We start from the raw sequence: 19,215 nt of genomic DNA, 5'->3' as shown, positions 1-19,215 counted from the left end.
CGTCCTATACATTTTTGAAACAAATACTTTTGCTGAGTATTAGGTACACAGATATGATATTTTCTATTTGAAATATTTCATAGTTTAGAACTTTGTTTTTACATACCACATTAAGTATGATTGAGTTATTGTAGCAGAAATGGCCATTCATTTACCAAATACCATTCCCCTTTGTTCTTAAAAATAGATGCTTCCCCGCCCTTTTTTTAGCTAGCCAAATTGCATCTTAGAAAGAAGACCACATTTCCTCATCTCCCATATGTTCAGAGATGTGGCTGGGTGACTAAGTTCCGGGTAAGGAAATATATGTGGAAGTATGTGTGGGACTTCATGGAAGCTCTTCAACAGAAGCCAATTCAATAGAGAGGAACCTCCTTTTAGCCTCCTGCTGCTCCCTGGCTTGCAGACACCCTGCTGGGATCTGAAGAAGAGTCAGACCTGAGGTGACCTTGTTGATGGGTCACATTCTGAAGATAGGAGACAGAAACATAGTCAAGGACTTGAGACTTAAGCGATTCCTGACTGATAGAGCCACCCTGTTCTTTGCTGTGGCCTAAGCAGACCATTACTGTGATTTTAGTGATTCAATTTACCTTTGATCCCATTAAATTTAATTGTAGGCATGTATGTATGTATTTTTTAAGTAAGGTCTGTGCCCGAGGTGGGGCTTGAATTCATGACCCCAAGATCAAGTGTTGCATGCTCTACTAACTGAGCTAGCCAGGTTCTCTGTCGTTAATTTGAATTTTAGTTGGTGATGTTTATTCACAAGACCAGATTGCAGACTCCATCAGCACCAATGAAATAATAAAGTATGCATTTTGTATTTTATCTACAGTTTTTAATTTTTAGGTAAAAAATTGTTAAGTAAAAAAATATGGAAAAAATATGGAATATAATAACTTCTGTAGACAAAATACCCCCCAATAATGTCTCCTGCTCAAAAGATTGTTAAAAACACATATATTTTGTAGCTTCTATTCTAAGGGAGAAAATTTGCCTTATCTTTATAGCTGGCACCATAGTTCTTTTGAGAGAAAAAACTATTTCTCTTGGGAAAATACATTTTTGTGCTTTGGGTAGAAGCTTATTCCCTAGAGCCAGCTCCAGGTTTGAAGAAGGTGCAAACTATTGTGCATTCAAGGCGGGAGAATTTTGTAGGTCCAAGGTTCAGGTTTGCAGGGCATGCGGTTGGAGGATGGGAAGCATTCATGTGTGACAAAGGCCTCCCCAGGATCCCATATCTTCCTACCTCACAAATATTTGCTTCCTCTCCTCTGTGTGTGTGTGTAACTCTATGGTAGCATGCATTCAAGACAAAGACAGACAGCATGAACAGTTGCAGAAACAAGGGAATGCAGCTGATGTCTTGCTCACATTTTGGGGTTCTTCCTGTTATCCTCTGACAGTGGGTACAGCTGGAAATAAACTACTCTAGGATGTAGCAGAAGTTCCTCATCGTGGTGGCTGCCAAACCAACCTGCCTTGGTGCCAGAGGCTGGGAAAGAATTATAAACGAATCTAGGTTTTTACTATGGAAGCCGAAATCTTGAATAAACTGTTTGCAAATATAATTTAATAGTACTTTTTAAAAAAGATGTATTTATTTGAGAGAGAGAGCGCGCGCGCAAGTGAGAATGCAGGGGGGAGGGGCAGGGAAGAGGGAGAGAGAGAATCCCAAGCAGCCTCCCCGCTGAGTGCAGAGCCAATGTGGGGCTCTATCCCACAACCCTGAGATCATGACCTGAGCTGAAATCAAGAGTCAGGCGCTTAACTGACTGAGCCACCCAGGCGCCCCTAATTTAATGGTACATTTAAAGAATAATATAGATCAGCTAAGTGGAGTTCATCTCAGGAATGCAAAAATGATTCAATATTAAAAAATTTATGGATAGGGATACCTGGGTGGCTCAGTTGATTAAGTGTCTGCCTTTGGCTCAGGCCATGATCCCAGGGTCCTGGAACTGAGTCCCACATTGGGCTCCTTGCTCAGCGGGAAGTCTGCTTCTCCCTCTGCCTGCCGCTCCCCCTGCTTTGTGCTCTCTCTCTCTCTCTGACAAATAAATAAAACCTTTTTTAAAAAAAGAAATCTGTGGATATAATTCACATATGTATTAAAGAGGAAAAAATCATATTATTATCTCCATGGATGCCAAAAACTTTTACTACTTTCAGCACCCATTTCTGATTTTAAAAACTATAGTAGAAGGATTAAAATTTGCTCCTTTACATATGATTTTAAATATGTGTATGTCAAACAAAGTACCAGTTAACATCAGATTTGATGCTGAAGACAACAGATCAATAAAGGAAAACAAACAACAGATAAAACTGACCAGGCATTCACTTTGATTCTTCCTTTAACCCGTCTTTCCTCATAAAATCTGTTATCGTTTTCACTTTGTCTTCTATTTCCCATCCCTGTTTATTGCTGGGATTTCCATCGCTCAGCAAACAAGACGGGGAGGGGAAAGGCAGCATGGAAAACTTACACCTGGACCCCTCCCAGGATCTTTTTCACCTGCCTCTTTTGTTTTGTTGGGAGTATTAAGGTGATTTTTACAGGATTTTCCCCCCACTCACCTCCCTTCCTCTTATACTATTTATGCGGGAACTGGGATAAATTAGAAGCATCTAGAACCCTGTTCAGTCAAGAGGATAGTGGGAATCTTCTGCCTTTCTCTTTTTTTGATGGGATTTGTTTTTTTCCTCATTAAACATTTGTTTTAATGGATCTCAAAATTCTGTGACAGATTATTGGTCAAGTTATTTCCATTAAAAAGTACTGATTTTAAAAACTAATTACTTAAAACTTGCACACACACACACACACACACACACAAAACAAATGGTCCACAAAACATCCTTTCCTTCTGAAGGTTTTACGATGCATTGTTATCATTAACCAGTCTTTTACTATTAAGCTTAAATGGCCAATTGACAAAACAGTTCTGAGACTGTTCTTCCATCACTAAGACTGGGGTGGCAGGGGGGCGCCTGGGTGGCTCAGTCATTAAGCGTCTGCCTTCGGCTCAGGGCGTGCTCCCAGAGTTCTGGGATCGAGCCCTGCATTGGGCTCCTCTTCTGGGAACCTGCTTCTTCCTGTCCCACTCGCCCTGCTTGTGTTCCCTCTCTCACTGGCTGTCTCTCTCTCTGTCAAATAAATAAAATCTTAAAAAAAAAAAAAAAGACTGGGGTGGCAGGTATTGGGGATAACATTCATTTAGGCTTCTGAGCTTTCTGGGCAGACTTGGTGACCCAGCCAGCTCCAGCTGCCTTCTTGTCAACTGCTTTGATGACACCCACAACAGCCATCTGTCTCATGTCACAAATAGCAAAACCAGCCCAGAGGAGCTGACAACACACATAGGCTTGCAAAGAACCATATGAACAATGGCAGCATCAGATTTCAACAACTTGGGACCATCTTCCAGCTTTTTTCCAGAACAACAATCTTCTCCTTCAGCACAGCAAACTTGCAAGCAGTGTGAGCTGTGCGACAATCCAGCACAGGTGCATATCCAGCACTGATTTGGCCTGAATGTTTCAGGATAACCACCTGAGCCATGAAGGCAGATGCTTCCACTGGTGGGTCACATTTGTTGTGATGTGACTCACACTGCCACAACAAACATCTTTGACAGATACATTCTTGACATTGAAGTCCACATTGTCCCCAGAAAGAACCTCACACAAAGCTTCATGGTGCATTTCAATAGACTTTACTTCAGTTTAACATTGAGTGGAGCAAAGATGGCCACCATGCCAGGTTTAAGAACAGCAGTCTCCACTCAGTCCATAGGGACAAGTACCAACACCACCAATTTTGTAGATGTCCTGGAGATGCAGACACAAGAACTTGTCAGTTGGATGAGTTGGTGGCAGAATGCGATCCAGAACTTCAGGCAGTGTGGTTCCACTGGCATTGCCATCTTTACGGGTGACTTTCCATCCCTAGAACGAAGGCATGTTAGCACTTGGCTCCAGCACGTTGTCACCATTCCAAACAGAAATTGGCACAAATGCTACTGTTGGGGTTGTAGCCAATTTTCTTAATGTAGATGCTGACTTCCTTAGAGATTTCTTCATATCTCTTCTGGCTTCAGGGTGGCTCAGTGGAATCCATTTTGTTAACACTGATAATTAGTTGCTTTACACCCAGTGTGTAAGCCAGAAGGGCATGCTCATGGGTCTGCCCATTGTTTGGAGACACCGGCTTCAAATTCACCAACACCAGTGGCAACAATCAGGACAGTGCAGTCAGCCTGAGATGTGCCTTAATCATGTTTTTTATAAAGTCTCTGTGTCCTGGGGTATCAATGATGGTCACATAATACTTGCTGGTCTCAAATTTCCGCAGGGAGATATCAAATGGTGATACCACATTCACACTCAGCTTTCAGGTTATCCAAGATCCAGACATACTTGAAGGAGCCTTTCCCATCTCAGCAGACTCCTTCTCAAATTTTTCAATGGTTCTTTTGTCAATCCCATCATATTTGTAGATCAGATGACCAGTAGCAGTACACTTCCTGAATCATCCAATGACAACAATGTTGATGTGGGACTTTTCCTTTTCCATTTTGGTTTAGGCTAAGTGGTGGTTTTCATAACACCTGTGTTCTGGTGGCAAACCCATTATGGAAAAGGCGATGTGAATTTTTATTTTTTTATTTTATTTTATTTTTTTTAAAGATTTTATTTATTTATTTGACAGAGACAGAGACAGCCAGAGAGAGAGGGAACACAAGCAGGGGGAGTGGGAGAGGAAGAGCAGGCTCATAGCGGAGGAGCCTGATGTGGGGCTCAATCCCATAACGCCGGGACCACGCCCTGAGCCGAAGGCAGGCGCTTAACCGCTGTGCCACGCAGGCGCCCCTGGCGATGTGAATTTTTAAAGATTATGATGTGAGTGAGACAACTTCCCCTGTCCCCCCACGCACACACCCACCTTTTTTTTTTTTTTTTTTTTTTTTTTGCTAACGCATCATTTTGCTGCCTTTAATCCCCCTTTTTTGTGGTCATTAATTTTGGGGAAAGATGATCTTTCTGAACTCTCTGTCCATTTTACCCCCAAGGTCTAGAATAGATACATAATTTAAAAAGGGAAACTGGCAACTTTCATAGGAGGATGAAGGATCCATGGCAGTCATATTTGGATTAAGACCCTATTTTATTTTATCTATAAAATGGGAATCCTGGAACCTGCAGTGTCAGGTTGGCTATGAGCCTGGCTATCAGTATGTGCAGATGCTCTTATTTAGGTGAGAAGATACCAGAAACCAGGTATGTTACTGGGGAATGCAGGACAGGGACTAGAGAGGGACCTTTTTGTCCATCTTTAGAACTTACCACCAAAAGTGCAGCAATGGGAGCCTCAAAGGCAGAGAAGCAACAGAGATTTAAGAAAGAATTTATGGAGTCACACCTTCAGTGGTGGATTGAATGGATTTAGAGCTGTCAACCTACTGGTTCCTGTGGCAGAATGCCTGGAAACATTCAGATGGTGACTTGGCAGTAAAGAGTGTTGTCAGGAATCATATGTCAGATTTCTAAACACATACTGACAGAAGGAGGAAAGACCTCTGCATATGTGTGAAACCAGAGAGACTTGTGCCACAAGCACAGGGCCGACGGGGAGCTACTGGAAGCAGGCTGTGAAATCGGGCTCTGTTGGAGCAAGTTACCAGGAAAGCAGAGCACTACTGAGGAAACAGAGAGGCCCTGAATCTATTAAAGAAACTAAACTCAAGCGGAGGAAAGGAAAGAAACAGGATCAAGAGTCTTCTGGGACCAAGACCTGGTAGTAGAGTGGTCAGATATGGGCAGTGGAGTGGAAGCCGGCATAACTCAGGATGCTAAATTCTTGACCACAAACTTGTAGACAGTGAAGATAGGCACGTCTCACTGCTGAGCAGAAGAGCCTTTGGAGCAAGTCAAAGGCCATGATCAAGGCTATGCTCCGCTTTTTCTCTAGTGTGGAGCCTTAAGTCGTGGTCAGGGTTGTGATGACCAACAGGCCTTGGTAGGTCACAGTTGTTAAGAAAAGATTCAAGTTCCGGGCTTTGGGGGACTCACTGAGTATGAAATGTATATCCTTGCATTGGCTGCAAAGAGGATGAGCTTGTAAATATACGTATATTTATATCTATCTATCTATCTATCTATCTATCTATCTATCTATCATCTATCTATCTATCAATCATCATCTGGGATACTGTCCTTGTGGTAAAGTCCTTACTTTAGTCATGCGGATATTAAGGAGGGCAAGGTGATTGAGCCAAAAAAGATCTCTCTGGCACCCTAGTCCTCTCCCTCCTGTTCCTTTCTCTCTCTCTTTGTCCTCCTCTCTTACAAAAGCAAAACCCTTGGACAGACTAGTTGAATAGTGGAACAATTAGTGATGTCTGCAGGTGGCAGAGTGCTGGAGATGGAGTTGTATGTGTGCCTTGTATCAGGCTCTGGAGTAGTCAGAATAAAGGCTCCCAAAGATGTTCACACCCTAACCCCTGGAATCTGTGAGTATGTCATATTACATGGGGTTTTGCAGCTGTGATTAAGGACTTTGAGATGGGGAGTTTATTCTGGATCATCTGGGTATGTCCAGATTAATTACAAGGTCCTTATATGAGGGAGACCTGAGGGTCTGAGTCAGAGAGAGAGATGCTCCAGCACTGGCTTTGAAGGTGGAGGAAGGGGCCACAAGCCAAGGAATGAAATGACCTCTAGGAGCTGGAAATGGGAAGGAAAAACATTCTCCCCTACAGCCTCCAGAAGGAATGCAGCCCTGACATTTCATTTCAGACTTCTGACCTCCACCATTGAGATAAGAAATCTGTGTTGTTTTCAGCCACCCACTTTGAGGTAATTTATTCCAGTGCCCATGGGAGCTCATATAGCCCTCCACTCAGCCCTGCAAGAGGAAGTATTCTTAACTGTGGAGCCTCAGCCCAGGACTACTGAATCCAAAACTCTAGGGAAACTGGTTTTAAAAGCTCTCCAGACAATTTTGATACCCAGCCAGGGGTGAGAACTGCATCTGTAGAGGCTCTTTTCTCTCTCACCTGCCATGACGAGGGTCACAGGCCTTAGAGAATGTGTTTGGGGAGGGATTTATGCTGAACCAGGAACACAATTCCTTTGTGAAGCAGAGAATATAATTTCAAGATACGTTAGGGGAACAAAAACTCTTTTTCCTATACTCTCTTTGGTTCTCTGGCTGGGGCCCTATAAACTGGGCTGACAAAACACAAGTCAACACAAGAAAACCAAGCAGAAGTTCATTGGCATGTGCACCACCCTTTCACCTGGAACACTCAGAGGTGAGTAACTCAAAGGGGTGGTTAGAACTTGGGCTAATGCAGCATCTCAGCAAGAAAAGCCTAAAGCGTTAGTGAAACAACAAGACAAAGAAAAAGAACCCTGAGTCTCTGGGGATCCCAATTGTGGGAAGGCACATTATGGAAAACTAATGGTAAATAAAAACTTCTTAGTAAAGACTGTTATGTAGACTTCTCTGGCGCTGTCTCCAGGCTGATTAAGGTCTAAAGTTGTCTCTAGTGATTAATTTTGGTCCTTACTAGTAGAGAGGGGAGGAGGACACCTTTGTAAATATATGTCCTGCTTTTAAGTGGAAGGGGAAGGCAGCGAGCTTTTCTTGTATCTTCTTCTCAGTTGCCTTCAGCTCAAAATAATCTTATGCAAAAGTGGCATATTTTGGGGTGGCATGTTCTGACACCCTCAATACCTAATACCTTAACTATTTCCCATAATCCAGTATGATTCATCCATTTTTTGAGAAGATATTTTATTTATTTATTTATTTATTTATTTATTTATTTATCAGTCAGAGAGAGAGAACACAAGCAGGGGGAGTAGCAGGCAGAGAGTGAAGCAGTCTCCCTGCTGAGCAAGGAGCCTAATGTGGACTTGATTCCAGGACCCTGGGATCATGACCTGAGCTGAAGGCAGATGCTTAACCAACTGAGTCACCCAGGCATCCCAATTCATCCATTTCTTTTGAATGCTAAGAAGACAATAAAAATAATTAAAAATCTAAATTTTAACAATTTCATATTCACCTTTTGTCTCAGATGCTATGAATTTTTTGAGGGGGGTGGCTTAAGATGTAATCTATCTTTAGGAGAAAAAAATGTTACTGCTTGAAAGGAAAAGATATAATATGTGAATAGTAGGTATTAGAAAAAAACAAAAATCCCAAGCAGATATCTCCAATTTTCCCTCACACATCTTTCTCTGGGCACAGCACAGGTGAGAATACTCAGTGAGGTGCCACCAGGATTTCCGTGTCTATCACAGTTACTTGTCCTTCTGCAAAGGAAGAGCACAGATGTCATTCCAAAGAAAAATTCAAGTGTTTTCCCATGACTTGTCACAAAAGGTAAGTGCATTTCTTTCTATAGTTATTGTGCCTAGATTAGTGCCCAACTAAGAAGAGAATGTTTAATGGACTATCTGATTAAAGAAAAACTTCATTAAAATAATCACTAGTTTTATGCCAATTCTGAGATACAATGTAATGTTACCAATTTGTTTTTAAAAAGAGCGCCAGAAGAATATAAGCCAACTACTTAAGTAAAAGCCCTATATTGCACCACAGAATGATAGAACACTGCACTTGATCGATCACATCTGTTGTATGAATGAATCTACCATGAAGAATTAATGGGAATGCCCTTGAAGAAGAACATCAAGGAGAGAAGAGATGAGTAACCCGATTTACAAAAACGGGCAGTGGGCAGGGTTTGACCTACGGGCTCACTTTGCAAATCCCTATTCTAGAGCTAAGAATGCAGTTTACATTTTAAAACAACTCAGAGAAGTCAAAGGAATAGTAAGTCATGATATGTGAAAATTATATGAAATTCAAATCCATAAACAAAGTTTATTGGCGCTTGGTCATGCCTGTTCATCTGTGCGTTGACCATGGCTGCTTCTACCAGACAATGGAGGCTTTGAGTCGTCGTAACAGAGACTGCACGGCCCGCAAAGCCTGGAGCATGTGCTCTCTGGTTCTGGCCGAGGATGTGAGTTAAAACTCAACTCCCTACTTAGTAGTCGTGTCACCTCGGACAAGTCACTCTAAGCCTTAATTCCTTATCTGTAAATATGCAGGTCAACGCTCGGGTCCAAGTGGGGAGGATTCAGTAAGAGGTGAAGATCTCCTGGGGACTTGCACATAGATGAATCCTTACTGGATCCTTTTCCCCTCGTCATGTTAAAATAAAGATATCTCAGGATCCTTGGGGCTTAAAATCAAGTGTCCTCCGATCAAAACTTGGAGTCGATTTCTTTCAGGAACTTAGGAAGCCTAAGGATGAAAAAGCAAGAATAAGCCATGGTAAATGGGAAAAATGAGGAGTTTGGAGTTGGAAGTTTTGATCCTGAGAATCCTCATTTGTCAAATGAGATATAAAACATTATGCAAATACATAGAGCTGCCAGAGTAATGTATCTGGAGCATACTTATACTAAAAAATTACTTGTTTTTTATCTGAAATCTAAACTTTACTGGGTACACTGTATTTTTATCTGCTAAATCTGTCAACCCTATATACAAACCTTAGTAATTTTTCAAAAAATGACTAAATATAGTCTTTGCTTAGAAATACATTCTATCAGTCTATCGTTTCCCCCGAAACCTTCCTACGAAAAAATTACTCTGCTTTGTGTTATAAAAGGGGCCAAGAATGTGTAATTTTAGAACCTACTAAAATTTGCAAACTGACAGCTAGAGGGAGCCAAACTGATAAGGAAACAGAAATGACGCCCTATATCTCGGGCTGATTAGTCTTCTGCACAGTCTTCCTTTTGAATCTTCAAAAGGAGCCCCACGTGACAGTTAATCACTTTTCTGGAAAGTGATTGTATTTTTTATTTTCTTGAACTAACATAATTAACACGTTCAATGTGTAAAAAAGGTAACAAACAGCAAATGCGTTTCCACAAAATGATCCTTTGTGTTTTACGTTTTCCGTTTGCCCCCAGGTGGAGATGGGGGTGCAGCAGGGAGTAGAGCACAGCCTCGCGTGAAATACACAAATTCCGAAGTCTTAAGACTGATTATGTCGTGCATTTCACTTAACACTATAAACAAGAATCTAATCTGAGAGATGATTTGTGAGCCTGAAACAGCACAGGGAATCTCCCCAATCTCTCCTCTCAGCCCCAGAGCTGTCATCCTCCCCAGTAGTTCTCTCATTAGAGGGCAATTCTTAGCACACGTTTGTCTCGCTGTTGCTCCCCAGACCTATAAGAGAAGGGATTTTTCTATTTTTCCCTTTCCTTTTCAAGGGATCCCTTACACTCTGGTTTAAAGTAGAATTGTTGGGGTGCCTGGGTGGCTCAGTCATTAAGTGTCTGCCTTCGGCTCAGATCATGATCCTAGGGTCCTGGGATCGAGCCCCACATTGCGCTCCCTGCTCAGCAGGGAGTCTGCTTCTCCCTCTCCCACTCCCCCTGCTTGTGTTCCCTCTCCCGCTGTGTCTCTCTCTGTCAAATAAATAAAATCTTTAAAAATAAATAAATAAAGTAAAATTGTTTTTTTTTAAGTTTTCAAATGATCATCCATTGTTTAAAAATTTTGTGCTTGTAAATATCTATGAGGCAGCCGGATTTGCCTCTTGAAACATAAAAAGAGAGTATTTGGAATTTAGAAAGTCCTTTCTCTTTGAAAGAGAAAGGACTCTGTTTTGCAAGCCTGTGATCTTCAAAATTCTCAAAAGCAAAGACTAGGCGGCAAAAAATATGTAATATTCTCTCTTTGCCTTTCTGCCATAAGAACAATAATGTGACCTGAGGCAAATGGATGCTGCCAGGAGAGAGGGAGGTCATATACCTGGAGGTACAAGGAGAAAAGTGCACCCTGTATTTTAAAGGTAATATCCGTAACAGTGATTATTCAGTACCGAAGTCAACCCAGCTTTATCAAGTATTTTCTTGCACCTGATGTTTACCCAGCAGTTATGCAGATAGAAGCGAACAGAAATAGTTCCTAAGTTCTTGTACATATAATCTCAAGTAGGATGTACAAATGTCCCTATTATTTGGAGGTCATCCAACCCTCCACAAACATTGGAACAAACGAATGGAAAATATTTCTCGATGCCTGAAGGAAGTATAGTAGAAGATTAACTAGGAATCTAATGGAAGAATAATTTTTCTAAAGGAATTTTTCAAATGATCAGTCATTGTTAAAATTACGCCCCTGAAATAATGAAAGAACTCTTGATCGGGGCAGGGGCACGGTGGTCATACCACCTGCTGATGGCTGGTTCGTGTCCGGCAGCCCCATGTGACAGCTGGGGACCAGGCGATGGGCAGGACAGCCATTTTGCTAGTAACCCAGGAGCTGGAACAATGATGTCTTGGGAGTTATTACCTGTTTTAAAGGATTGACTAGCAATTTGCAAGTATATAGCAAACATGTGTGGAAATAAAGACCAACAAAAAGAGAAAAACAAAAGCTATTTATTGTGAGCTTGCTATAGTAAAGCAAGACGGCCACAGTCCCTTGTGTTTTGGTGGGGACCCAAAAGCAGGCAGAGGAGTAGGAAAGCTTTATAAAGTGCACAAAGGGAGGCTCAGGAATGCCCGATCGGAGGTTGTTGGCCTGGGGAGGCTGTAGGAAGGCCAACTAGAAGCAGGACGTCCTGGGGGACTGGGTAGTGGTGCCTATTCGGCTTTCTCTGATTGGTCCTAAGTTGGAAGCAGGGACAAAACTTCGGGAAGCTGTCGGTTATTCACCAAGTCCTGGCCGTTTTAGGCTGATCGTTACAGAAGTTATTGTTAGCTTCCTGCATTGTCCCTAGAGATAGCAATCTGGTTCCCTGGAAGTCTGATTTCTAGCCAGCTGGCTTCCCAGGTTGTTTATTGTAGGTAAGAGGCTGTTTTCCTGGGCACGTTGCTGCAGGTTGTGGGTCAAAGTTTTATTTTCACACATGGTCTGGCCGGTGCCCATTTGTATATTCAGTCTCTCATATCCCACTCCTTAACCTATATAACGGAAAGAAAAACTAAACAAACGCACCCAAAAGGTGTTCGTGATAGGTCAACTTTGAACATTTTAATCATCATGCTCTTTTAGAATTAAGATATTTAAAACTTCAGATGTATTCTTCATCCAAATAGGTCAGGGTGCCAATGTCCTAAAATGACGCACTTAAGGTACACTTCAAAGGTATATATGCCATCTATACTATACGGTAGAACGTAAGCTCCCCGAAGGACAAAACTTGGCTTTGTTCAGCACTTTTTCCCTGGCACCTAGAGCAGGGTCTGACACATAGCAGGCACAAAAGAAATATTTATTGGATGAATTAATGCATGTCTCTAACTCTTTTAGAAATTTTATTTTTAATTGTGGTAAAATCCACATAACATAAAATTTACCGTTTGAACCATTTTCAAGTATACAGTTGAATAGTGTTGAGTATGTTCCCACTGCTGTGCAACCAATCTCTAGACCTCTTTCTTCATCTGGCAAAACTAGAACTCTGATCCATGAAACAACTCCCTGTTTTCCCTTCTCCCCGACTCCCCAGCCTGTCTCTACGGTGTTTGTCTGTCGTGACTGGCTTATTTTGCTTAGCATGGTGTCCTCAAGGTTCATCCATGCTGTGCATGTAACAGGATTTCCTTCCATTTTTTTTTTAACCTCTTTCTCATCCCCACCCCCTGCCCCAGCCAAGTAGGAAGGATATAATCCGAAAATAATGAATTCAGAACAGTGTCCTTGTTTCTCCTATTTCACTCATTTCAGAGTTTGGAAAGGGGTCCTCACAATAAGCCTCACTTTTCTCCTCTGTAAAATGGAATAATAACATAGACGTGCGTATGCACTGATCTGGCCCTCATGCTTGAAGCAAAGCAGGAGGTGAGGGGCTGCCAGTCCCCTACACTGACCCTCCTCTGGAGCTGGTTTTTTACTCGCTCCATCTCCCCCTGCTTAATTCCTGTCTCTCCTTTTTTGACCCCCTGGGATCTGAAAGAGGGATAGAGCCACCACGTGGGATTTCAAAGGACTTTACTGGGGGGCAGAGTAGAAGGGTGGGTGAGGAGTGGTGTTGACACGCACAGGTCAAGGCTTGGGTAGGAGTGATCACCGTGCCCAGGACTATGTAGAACTTGACGGGGGGAGTCCTTATAATAACACTCTATCATATGGGTATACTACATTTTGTTTCATTTGTGGTTTTTTTGGTTTGTTTTAAAGATTTTATTTATTTGAGAGAGAGAGAGTGCACGAGCAGAGGGGAGGGCAGAGGGAGAAGGAGAAGCAGGTTCCCCGCTGACCAAGGAGCCTGATGTGGGACTTAATCCCAGGACCCTGCCATCACGCCCTGAGCCGAAGGCAGACGTTTAACCACTGAGCCACCCAGGCGCCCATAAAATGGTGAAAATTTTTAAAAAGATTTTATTTATTCATTTGCCAGAAAGAGAGAAAGAGAGAGCACAAGCAGGCAAAGCGGGTGGCAGAAGGGGAAGGAGAAGCAAGCTCCCCACTGAGCAGAGAGCTCGATGTGGGGCTCCATCCCAGGACTCCGGGATCATGACCTGAGCTGAAGGCAGACACTTAACTGACTGAGCCACCCAGACACCCCCTTTCTGTTGTTTGTTTTGGGTTTTTTTTTTAAGACTGAAAAAATGGTGAAATGTTTTGAAAGATTGGTCTTTAATGAGGTAATTTTCATTTATTCAGGAATTTGACTTACATGGAATGGAGCCCTTCCCTATAATGCCACATTAGTGGGTTGTTACTATTTCCATATATAATAATCATACAGACACCTTTTCTTTCTTTTTCCTTTTTTTATAATAATTTTTATTTTGTTATGTTAGTCACCATACAGTATATCCTTAGTTTTTGATGTAATGTTCCATGATTCATTATTTGTGTATAACACCCAGTGCACCATGCAATACGTGCCCTCCTTAGTACCCATCACTGGTCTATCCCAATCCCCCACCCCCCTCCCCTATGAAGCCCTCAGTTTGTTTCCCAGAGTCCACAGTCTCTCATGGTTCATTCCCCCTTCTGTTTACCCCCCCCCCTTCATTCTTCCCTTCCTTCTCCTACCGATCTTCCTATTTCTTATGTTCCATAAATGAGTGAAACCATATGATAATTGTCTTTCTCTGCTTGACTTATTTCACTTAGCATAATCTCCTCCAGTCCCATCCATGTTGCTGCAAATGTTGGGTAATCGTTCTTTCTGATGGCTGAGTAATATTCCATTGTATATATGGACCACATCTTCTTAATCCAGTCATCTGTTGAAGGGCATCTCAGCTCCTTCCATGATTTAGTCATTGTGGACAATACTGCTATGAACATTGGGGTGCATATGGCCCTTCTCTTCACTACGTCTGTATCTTTGGGGTAAATACCCAGGAGTGCAATGGCTGGATCATAGGGTAGCTCAATTTTTAACTTTTTAAGGGACCGCCACACTGTTTTCCAGAGTGGCTGTATCAACTTGCATTCCCACCAACAGTGTGAGAGGGATCCCCTTTCTCCACATCTTCTCCAACATTCGTTGTTTCCTGCCTTGTCAATTTTTGCCATTCTAACTGGCGTAAGGTGGTATCTCAGTGTGGTTTTGATTTGACACCTTTTCAAGTATAAATCGTGATGTACTAAGTACAAATAGTAACGAAAACAACATTTTCAGTTAATGGTGTCTGTGTGGTTGCAAAATGTTTATTGATAAGGAAAGAGGGAATCCATTTAGCCGGGAACAATCTTGGCGAATTGAATATTAAGATATTAGGACACTTGAAGGCTGATGCTAGAGTTTTCAAGATACTATAGGATTCCTCAGGCTGTATCCTTTCTCTTCTCGTCTCATCTTTCTCCAACCCAAATTTACAAGCCAAACCATTGAAGAATGACAAGCCTGACAATTAATTACCATTTTGGATGTATATACTGAACTGCCTCCTCCGCAGAATGCCAGGAATCTGAAAGAAGCTGGGGGGTAACATATGCCCCGAGGGGGGTCATGACATAGTTATGACACACAAGGGGCATTATTACAGTACTGTGAGGGGCCACACATGGGAGGAATGGGTAAGAGTCAGGGAGAGATGTGCGCTCCATCCTATGCAGGAGGCACTGCGGCCTCCCCATTGATGGCTGGCTGGCTGACAGGCTCGTCCAGAGGCAGCAGGGCAGAGGCATGGCAGTGAGCACTGTGTGTGGAGAAACGTGAGAGGATCTGGGCCCCAGGTCGCTAGGAAGTTTAGGTGACCTGGGAGTCAAGCGTAATGTTTGTCAGAAAGGTTGGTGGGGGTTCACCAACAGAGACGGAAGCCAGGGAGATAAGCCAGTTAAGGAACTCAAAGGGATCTGAATAGAAGGTACGGAACCTGGGAATAAACGAGTCATTAATAGTTAAAATGTCAGGAATCATTCAAGCGTGTGCAGGGACTATCACAAGAAATGAGGCTGTCATTTCATCTCTTGAATTGGGAAAAAGCTGCCATCGCTTTATTTGTGACACAACACGGTTCCTTTTAAAGGAGGGTGCGTTGTTATTCCAGGTTCACGGGTGAGGGAACTGGGCAGTGAACCCAAGCCCCTTCAGTCGTATCAACATCAGAAGCTGAGCTAGGACTGGAATTCAGTGCCCTGGAGCTTTTTGCTACCAGGTGAGCCCTGATCCTGTAATTTTCCAGTGCTAAAAATCTCTTCTTTCCTAGCAACAGCTTTTGTTTCTAATAAATGTGTTATGTTTTAACGAGCAGTGGGTTGTGGGGACAGGGTAACTTGTACAAACATATCCTGTAAAAGTTCTTAGCAATGTTGGCTTAGGAGGTGGTCTGAATTTAGGTGACTTGGTTGTTTAAAGTCTTATTTAGAGACACTAGGTTTTTGACGCCTTACACTGAGATTTCCATTCAGTAGTACAGAGTCTATACTAACCAGTAAGTATGTGCTAAACTAATGATTTTTATCTAAAACAAAGGTATTCATCTCTCTTTTTAGGCAATGAAGCAAGAGCTTTTTCATGTATGTTTGACCTTCAGTGGAGATTGCAGAAAACCACTAAAATGTAAGACTATTGAGATTGTTGTTTAGAGCTTTTAAAAAATAACTAGATGGATAGAAAATGAGTCTTGGCCACATTTTATTTTTTACCTGAAAGTTCTTTTATTTGGTAGTCAAATCTTAAAACCTGAGTCTTCTTTCTAGTTAGTTACAAACAAAATAGCTCAGGGCACCTGCTGTATTCTAGAACGTTCCATAAACAAGTGTAGTTTAGGATTTGCAAAAACAATTAATAAGGTACCAAGGTGGAATGGGCTAATCTCTTCTTCCTACCTCACGTCTTACGGTAGGGAGTTCTTGTAGAAAAAATGACCTGGGAGCTTTACAAAAGATCCTCTGGGTTCTAAAGTGAACGGCAGAATGAAGCCATGAGGATCAGGAACCTGAAGGCATGTTGCTCAAAATATGGCGGTCCATGTGTCATCAGTCAGAGAATATTCCTGGGCCTCATTCTTCTACTACTGAGTGAAAATCTTTGGGAGAAAATCTGTGCACATTAAACAAGCTCATCAGGTGGTTCTGTGCATGTTCATTCTGAGAACCAGTGTATCTGAAGCAGTAAGACCAGACTCTTGTTAAGGTCAATTCTGCCCAACACAATCTCTTCCAGATACTCTATCATTTCCATGATCTCTTGTCGAGAAATGTTTCCCTTACATTTTTTAACACTTCCTGAAGAAACAGATTTATGTGTATTCATAGCGTTCCTTTTCAATAAATGAAAGTACATCTTGGAGGATTAGAGGGGTTCTCACCTATGCTCACATCTCACACCTGACAGACAGTTGCTGGCATTGGGGAAGTTTGAGTTAAGACAGTGTTTCTCAAACTCAAGTATTTAACTGGTTCCTTTCAAAGAAAAAAAGTGAACCTCAGAATTGTGACTTAAGCTAATTTTTTTATAATGCTAAATATATGAATAAATATTAGATATAAACTACTTATAAGGAAGAATTTACTGATGTCTGAAGCCAACGCAAGATGTACAAATGAAACACAAACAAAACTATAAAACTAATAAAAATTCAAATTGGCAACACGGATGCAAGATAGCTGCTGTTGTTTGCTGAAACTAAATTGTACGTGTTAAGTTTATAGCAGAAAGATGTAGCTTCGGGTCCAATTCTATTTTTTGATTAAAGTAACATGACTGCAGACAAGGCTTTGTTTGCTAAATCAGAATAATTCCACTTCGTACTTAACCAAACTTTCTAACAAGTGATCCTAATGAGGTCTTCTTCCATCTTTCACACACCCACAGTCCTCTAGATCAGGGGCTTTTCTTTTTTCTGTAGAAGGCCAGCTAGTAAATCCTTCAGGCTGGATAGGCTAAGAGGCAAAATTGAGGTAGGTACTTATATAATAAGAAAATATCTAGTCACACAAATAGATACTGCTGAATAGTGATATCAATCATAATTTTAATAGAGAATATTAATTACTTGAGCCATTTATAGAATTCTATTATATTCTTTCCTTGATACGTGCCTTTTAGCACGTTATTGTAGATTAATCAGCTCAATTGGCAGTTAAGTGGAAGCTCTTCAACTGCACAATTAGATGGATTTTGAAATATGGGACTTTTCCTTTGCATGTGGAGTGAGGTCCAAAAAATACTGCTAGAACTGTAGGTTGAACTTGGAAAATATATTCTCTGCAAATTTGTGTGGGACGGAGATTTCACTTTTTGTTTTAATTTTTGACAACAAAGGAAGTAAATACCGCTGCTTGATATTACTGGTGATTCACACAACATTAGCTGTCATCAAAATGACTTTACTGCACTGTGAGTTTTCTACATAAGCTCAGCTTTGCCTTCTGGTTTTAGGTTCAATTCATTAAGAAACATCAAGTCTGCAGCAAAAGCTAATTTCCAAAGTCATTCAGAGTTAAATCACAGTGATCGAAGAAAGTCCTCATTCAGAGAAATTTCAATCTTGACCCTGAGCTGAAAATAATCTCAATAAAATTCCATCACTGCTGAACTGTCACACTGCTATGCGGTGGGGCAGATAGATATTTGTTTCCACTTATGACAAAATTTATAGAACTGAAGATTATTAAGTCCATGAGAGTGGAAGTTCACTGTCGAAATGATCAATTAAAAAACACATGATATCAAATATGTTCCTCAGAAGTAACTGCTGATAAATAGTACAATGAACACAGTGAAGTCTTTAAACACCTTACATTTTCAAAAACTGCAAATTCATCCAACTAAGCCATTTTCTTCTCCACATACATTTTTATCACCATCTGTAGTAGCACATCTTAGCAGATTCCACTTCAGGTTGTACTAGATTAATGTTTTCTCACTGTTTTTGAAAGTATTCTCAATTATAATTGTTTCGTGTAGACCATTCATAGAGATGAAGCTCAGTGACTTCAGATCTGGCATTGACTCCTTGAATAAACAGCAACAACTGAACAGTATATTGGCTTATCAAAAGCTAAGGAAGAACACTTGAAATCTTTGGCTTCTTTTTAAATTGATGATTGATGTTGCTTCCAATGTCCTCAACTCTTTGAGTAACTTCTTGCCCAAAAGTTAATAGTTTTGAACCAGTTTATTTTCTCTGGACATATTTCTTTGGCTTGGAATCAAATATGACCATTGGTATGTGACTTGTTTTATCTAACAAATGAGCTATTTGTGAACGTTGATTGCAGCTTCATTTCAAAAAAATTTGTGAAAAAATTCTACTATAATGAAATATTCCTTCTTATACTTCCTACTTTTTCTGACATGCTTTCTTTGAGTTGGGAAAATTGTTATGATTGCTTAGTCTAGTAATATCAACAGAGACTATTTTTAGCACAGCTATAACACTACTTCATAATAAACATAGTTCCTTGTCATCCACACTGCATTATGTCTTACAAGTGTAATATTCGAAGTTTACTTTTCTCTCCATTTTTTGTCTTGACATGATTGGCGTGCACTGGTCATAAAAAATTATAAAATGTCATGTTATGGCAATATGCATGGCACTCAAAATGCTGTTGAATTAAAGCTTTGTCACTGGGTTTTAAGGTGGGCTGAGCAGTTTGCAAAGCAATAGAGTACTACATACAGCTCTGTCACAACTATTCAGCTGTCACCGAAGTAGTGTGTAAACAAATGAGTATGGCCATGTTTCAAT

Source organism: Ursus arctos, unplaced genomic scaffold, assembly GCF_023065955.2.
Source record: "Ursus arctos isolate Adak ecotype North America unplaced genomic scaffold, UrsArc2.0 scaffold_30, whole genome shotgun sequence".
NCBI classification, from domain to species: Eukaryota; Metazoa; Chordata; class Mammalia; order Carnivora; family Ursidae; genus Ursus; species Ursus arctos.
This window is presented reverse-complemented; position numbering follows the sequence as displayed.